General features: G+C 39.6%; 1 pseudogene; it reads left to right on the top strand.

Moving 5' to 3' along the window:
* Nucleotides 1–3,016: 3,016 nt before the first annotated feature.
* Nucleotides 3,017–3,488, top strand: LOC137763985 (riboflavin kinase pseudogene; annotated as a pseudogene).
* The last annotated feature ends 3,682 nt before the right edge of the window (nt 3,489–7,170 follow it).

Below are 7,170 nucleotides of genomic sequence, written 5' to 3'. Positions count from 1 at the left end.
GGCCCCCTCCGGGCCGCACTGGTCTTGGGGGCATGGGAGGGAGGCTGGGGGAGAACAGGAGAGGCAGGCGGGAGGGGCCATCCAGGACCAGAGGAGCAGGGGAAGGAGCAGAGGGCGTTGGCACCACCCACTAGAGCCCAGGAAACCTACTGAGCTCCCAGGCCAGTCCCCTGCCCTCCAAAGCCCCCTCCAGGCTGCGTGGGTCCTGGGGGCATAGGAGGGAGGCCGGGGGAAAGTACGAGAGGCAGTCAGGAGGGGCCCTCCAGGACCGGAGGAGCGGGAGAGGAGTGGAGGATGTTTGCCTCACCCACTCGAGCCCGGGAAAACTGCTGAGCTCCCTGGTGGGGTCCCCCGTCCTCTGAGACCAGAGGTGGGAGGCACGGCTGGGCCCCTTCTGTTCCATTGAGCCGAGGCCCCACACCCCATGCCCCCAGGGCCTTTTCCAGCCCTGTGGGTCCTAAGCATAGGCCCCGCCCACCACCCAAACCCCACCCCTGCTTAGGCCCCACCCTCCACAGCCAAGGCCTTTCCACCTTTTTTTTTTTTTTCTCCTCTTTTTTACTATTGTGGTTCTGTTTTACCTTCTGGTTATTGTTTCATCTATATATATATTTTTTCTTTCTAACATATCTGTTTGTTTCCTAGTCTAATTTTATTTTTTACTTTGTTATTGTTCTCCTTTTTTTTTTTTTTTTGCCACCCTGTGCAGCTTGCAGGATCTTGGTTCATGAGCCGGGGGTCAGCTGAAGCTCCTGTGGTGGGAGCTCCAAGTCCGAACCACTGGATTAACAGAGAACCTCAGACTCCTGGAAATATTCATCGGAGTGAGGTCTCCCGGAGGTCCTCATCTCAGCACCAAGACCCAGCTCTACCCAACAGCCTACAAACTCCAGTGTTGGAAGCCTCAGGCCAAACAACCAGTAAGACAGGAACACAATCTCACTCATAAAAAAAAAAAAAAATGAGATGGCAAAAAACTATGTCACAGATTAAGGAGCAAGGTAAAAACCTACAAGACCAAATAAATGAAGAAGAAATAGGCAATCTACCTGAAAAAAGAATTCAGAGTAATGATAGTAAAGGTGATCCAGAATCTTGAAAATAGAATGGAGGCACGGATTGAGAAAATACAAGAAATGTTTAACAAAGATCTAGAAGAACGAAAGAACAAACAAACAGAGATGAACAACACAATAACTGAAATGAAAAATACACTAGAAGGAATCAATAACAGAATAACTGAGGCAGAAGAACAAATAAGTGAGCTGGAAGACAAAATAGTGGAAATAACTGCCAAGGAGCAGAATAAAGAAAAAAAAATGAAAAGAACTGAGGACAGTCTCAGAGACCTCTGGGACAACATTAAACGCACCAACATTCGAATTATAGGGGCCCCAGAAGAAGAAGAGAAAAAGAAAGGGTCTGATAAAATATTTGAAGAGATTATAGTCGAAAACTTCCCTAACATGGGAAAGGAAATAGTCAATCAAGTCCAGGAAGCATAGAGAGTCCCATACAGGATAAACCCTAGGAGAAACACACCAAGACACATATTAATCAAACTAACAAAAATTAAATTCAAAGAAAAAGTATTAAAAGCAGCAACGGAAAAGCAACAAATAACATACAAAGGAATCTCCATGAGGTTATCAGCTGATTTTTCAGCAGAAACTCTGCAGGCCACAAGGGAGTGGCAGATATACTTAAAGTGATGAAAGAGAAAAACCTACAACCAAGATTACTCTACCCAGCAAGGATCTCATTCAGATTCCACAGAGATATCAAAAGCTTTTCAAACAAGCAAAAGCTAAGAGAATTCAGCACCACCAAACCGGCTTTACAACAAATGCTAAAGGAACTTCTCTAGGAAGGAAACACAAGAGACGAAAAAGACCCACAAAAACAAACCCAAAACAATTAAGAAAATGGTAATAGGAACATACATATTGGTAATAACCTTGAATATAAATGGATTAAATGCCCCAACCAGAAGACAAAGACTGGCTGAATGGATACAAAAACAAGACCCATTTATATGCTGTCTACAAGAGACCCACTTCAGATCTAGGGACACATGCAGACTGCAACTGAAGGGCTGGAAAAAGATATTACATGCAAATGGAAATCAAAAGAAAGCTGGAGTAACAATTCTCATATCAGATAAAATAGACTTTAAAGACTGTTGCAAGAGGTAAGGAAGGACACTACATAATGATCAAGGGATCAATCCAAGAAGACATAACAATTATAAATGTTTATGTAACCAACATAGGAGCACCTCAATACATAAGGCAAATGCTAACAGCCATGAAAGGGGAAATCAACAGTAACACAATAGTAGGGGACTTTAACACCCCCTTACATCAATAGACAGATCATCCAAACAGAAAATAAATGAGGAAACACAAGGTTTAAATGACACAATAGACCAGAGAGATTTAATTGATATTTATAGAATATTCCACCTGAAAGTGGCAGAATACACTTTCTTCTCAACTGCACATGGAACATTCTCCAGGACAGATCACATCTTGGGTCACAAATCAAACCTTGGAAAATTTAAGAAAATTGAAATCATATCAAGCATCTTTTCTGACCACAATGCTATGAGATTGGAAGTCAATTACAGGGGAAAAAACTGTAAAAACCACAAATACATGGAGGCTAAACAGTGCACTACTAAATAACCAAGAGATCACTGAAGAAATCAAAGAAGAAATTAAAAAAATACATAGAAACACGCACTTCCGCGGTCGCCGGCATTCCGGAGCCCAGACGCAGCATCTGAGTCACCCGGCACCTTCTGTTTGGTCAGTGGCGTGCGGGTCTCGCCGTGGTGTGTCGTCCACACCGCTAGGCCTGTTGTACGCCCATGCGCTCGCACGGCCGGCCGGCCTGCCTGCGGAGCTCCTGCCTGTGTCCCCCGCCTGGTCCAGGGGGTCCGGGCACCGCCTCGACGGCGGCTCCGCGGGACACGCGGACTGGACCACAGCCCACACCCCGAGCGGACAGCGTCATGAGGCACCTGCGGTATTTCTGCCACGGTCAGGTGGTGCGGGGCTTCGGTCACGGCTCCAAGCAGCTGGGCATCCCTACAGCTAACTTTCCTGAACAAGTAGTAGATAATCTTCCAGCTGACTTATCCACTGCCATATATTATGGTTGGGCCAGTGTTGGAAGTGGAGAAGTCCATAAGATGGTGGTGAGCATAGGATGGAACCCATACTACAAGAATACAAAAAAGTCCATGGAAACTCATATCATGCATGCATACTTTCAAAGAGGACTTCTATAGGGAAATTCTCAATGTGGCCATCGTTGGCTACCTCAGACCAGAAAAGAACTTTGATTCTTTAGAGTCACTTATTTCAGCAATTCAAGATGATATTGAGGAAGCTAAGAAACGACTAGATTTACCAGAACATTTGAAACTCAAAGAAGACAATTTCTTCCAGGTTCCTAAAAGCAAAATAATGAATGGCCACTGATGGAAAAGCACCTTATTTATTCATTCACTGTTTTCTAATATTTTACTGCTCATAACTCTACAGTCTCATCTTGGTTATATTTTTAAAATCAAACATTTTCCTACAGCTGTGAATTAAACAGTACAATGTAGTTACCATATTATGTTCCAACTGTTCAATTAAACCCATCATGTTACAGTACTAAAAAGGTTCATTTTAAAAATCAAGATTCTTTTTATGTAATATGTTGATTAAAATGTACGACTAGAAAGGTCTTAAGTGTTTAATAATGGAAATGAAATATATATAAATATGGGTAACAGGCAAGTCCCTATTTTGAGATGAGAACTATAATTCTCATGGTAAAATTCTAGCATGCATGTACCTGTATAGCATGCTCTGCTAATCAGAAGGCTTATAAAAGTAACTATATTAAGCAGACCTAATATTAGGTTTATTACAAACCTAAGGGGAAAAATCCAGACTTCGTATTTTTGATATTTTGTGCATTTATATATTATTATAGAAATGAAGACTTGTGAAATTTGATTTTAGATAGTCACTTCCTTTAAGGGCTCAAATCACTGTACTGTGTTCCATTTTTGTTACAGCTGCCTCAGTTCTAATTGGTCCAGACTCTCTCCCTATTACTTTTTTGTTTTTCTTTTAAAACAGTAAAATGAGTGTTTTTCAAATCTCTAGCTCTCATTTTTGTGTTGTATAACACTTCTCTCTTTTTAAGAGTAGATATTCTTCAACATTTTTCTTAACCTTTGTTTCCTGTAAACAATTGTCAGTGTCAGTTCTTCCATTTAGAATATCCAACTCTACATTTACAAAATGTAGAGTTTCATCTGCATCTGTATCTGCCATCCCATCCCTTCACTATATGAACAGTGATTAAGTGCATATCTCTTGCATTTTAGAAAAGACACCCAAAAGTTCATCTGTAGGTTTCCTCAAAGTTTAAACGAACACCTAGCATTTCATTTATATATACCAGTTTCTTAAACAACACAAAATACTTGTTTCTCCCCCTAGGGAAACTATTTAAGAGCCAACTAAACTATGAAATACAAAGTTATTTGTTTTTAATGTGATTATATGTTCCTGACCAAATGCAAACTGTTGTAGTTGTGTGTGCACAATGTAAATTAACACTAAAGAGTGCTATCTAGAAGATAATTTTAAAGATAACTTATTATAAAACCATTTTCCCCTAATCTGCATAAATGAGAGAACTGATTTTAACAAAACTGTTTATAATATTTAGAAGAACATCTAAAGCTCATGTTGGAGAAGGGGGAAGCAGGAATAAATTCAGTTGGATTGTTTTGACTTTTTGGTGTATGAATTTATGGCAAACAATGTAGTATGTGTCTTTTTCATTTCTTCTTTATACAAATACTTAGAAAATGTAATTTAATGTTAGAAATCCTATACTTGAAAAAAGCCTCAAGTATCAGTGGTTCTATGAAACAAAGTTAAAAACAAACATGGAGGGCTTCACTGGTGGTGCAGTGGTTGAGAATCTGCCTGCCAATGCAGGGGACACGGGTTCGAGCCCTGGTCTGGGAAGATCCCACATGCCGCAGAGCAACTAGGCCTGTGAGCCACAACTACTGAGCCTGCGCGTCTGGAGTCCGTGCTCCGCAACAAGAGAGGCCGCGATAGTGAGAGGCCCGTGCACCACGATGAAGAGCGGCCCCCGCTTGCCGCAACTAGAGAAAGCCCTCGTACAGAAACGAAGACCCAACACAGCCAAAAATCAATAAATAAATTTTTAAAAAACAAACATGGAAAGTGTAAAAAAGATTTGTGTTTGTCTGAGTAGCTTGTGACTGATTGTGTCCTCATTAAGTGTGAAAATTCTTTGATATTGTCACCTTACATTTTGTTAAATAACTATTGCTTTTGAAAAGCCTATTGTGTGTGGTTTAGGAGTTAGTTAATAGTGTCTACATTTTTTTAAGTTTTATATTAAGTATTTATATATTATAAGAAATTGCAGTAGGGCCATTTTCGATTAGTCAGTGTTTTCAGGCCTTGAAATAAATCTTGACCAAGTGAAAAAAACAAAAATACATAGAAACAAATGACAATGAAAACATGATGACCCAAAACCTATGGGACATGGCAAAAGCAGTTCTAAGAGGGAAGTTTATAGCAATTCAATCTCACCTCAAGAAACAAGAAAAGTCTAAAATAAACAATCTAACCCTACACCTAAAGCAACTAGAGAAAGAAGAACAAAGAAAACCCAAAGTCAGTAGAAGCAAAGAAATCATAAAGATCAGAGCAGAAATAAAGAAATAGTGGCTGTATCAATTTACATTCCCACCAGCAGTGCAAGAGGGTTCCCTTTTCTCCCCACCCTCTCCAGCATTTGTTGTTTGTAGATTTTCTGATGATGCCCATTCTAAGCAGTGTGAGGTGATACCTCATGGTAGTTTTGATTTGCATTTCTCTAATAATTAGTAATGTTGGGCAGCTTTTCATATGCCTCTTGGCCATCTGTATGTCTTCGCTGGAGAAATGTCTATTTAGATCTTCCCCCCATTTTTGATTGCGTTGTTTTTTTTTTAATATTGAGCTGCATGAGCTGTTTATATATTTTGGAGATTAATCCTTTCTCCGTTGATTCATTTGCAAATATTTTCTCCCATTCTGAGGGTTGTCTTTTTGTCTTATTTATAGTTTCCTTTGCTATGCAAAAGCTTTTAAGTTTTATTAGGTCCCATTTGTTTATTTTTGTTTTTATTTCCATTTCTCTAGGAGGTGGGTCAAAAAGGATCTTGTGGTGATTTATGTCCAAGAGTGCCCTTCCTATGTTTTCCGCTAAGAGTTTTATAGTGTCTGGTCTTACATTTAGGTCTTTAATCCATTTTGAGTTTATTGTTGTGTATGGTGTTAGGAAGTGTTCTAATTTCATTCTTTTACATGTAGCTGTCCAGTTTTCCCAGCACCACTTATTGAAGAGACTGTCTTTTCTCCATTGTATATCCTTGCCTCCTTTGTCATAGATTAGTTGACAATAAGTGCATGGGTTTATCTCTGGGTTTTCTATCCTGTTCCATTGATCTATATTTCTGTTTTTGTGCCAGTACCATATTGTCTTGATTACTGTAGCTTTGTAGTATAGTCTGAAGTCAGGTAGTCTGATTCCTCCAGCTCCGTTTTTTTTCCCTCAAGATTTCTTTGGCAATTTGGGGTCTTTTGTGTTTCCATACAAATTTTAAGATTTTTTGTTCTAATTCTGTAAAAAATGCCATTGGTAATTTGATAGGGATTGTACTGAATCTGTAGATTGCTTTGGGTAGTATAGTCATTTTCGCAATATTGATTCTTCCAATCCAAGAACATGGTATATCTCTCCATCCGTTTGTGTCATCTTTGATTTCTTTCATCAGTGTCTTATAGTTTTCTAAGTACAGGTCTTCTACCTCCTTAGTTAGGTTTATTCCTAGGTATTTTATTCTTTTTGTTGCGATGGTAAATGTGACTGTTTCCTTAATTTCTCTTTCTGATCTTTCATTGTAAGTGTATAGGAATGCAAGAGATTTCTGTGTATTAATTTTGTATCCTGCAACTTTACCAAATTCATTGATTAGCTCTAGTAGAGGGAACCCTCTTGCACTGTTGGTGGGAATGTAAATTGATACAACCACTATGGAGAACAGTATGGAGGGTCCTTAAAAAACTA

Source organism: Eschrichtius robustus, chromosome 4, assembly GCF_028021215.1.
Source record: "Eschrichtius robustus isolate mEscRob2 chromosome 4, mEscRob2.pri, whole genome shotgun sequence".
Taxonomy (NCBI): Eukaryota; Metazoa; Chordata; class Mammalia; order Artiodactyla; family Eschrichtiidae; genus Eschrichtius; species Eschrichtius robustus.
The sequence above is the reverse complement of the archived record's forward strand: the minus strand, read 5'-3'. Positions and strand labels throughout refer to the sequence as shown.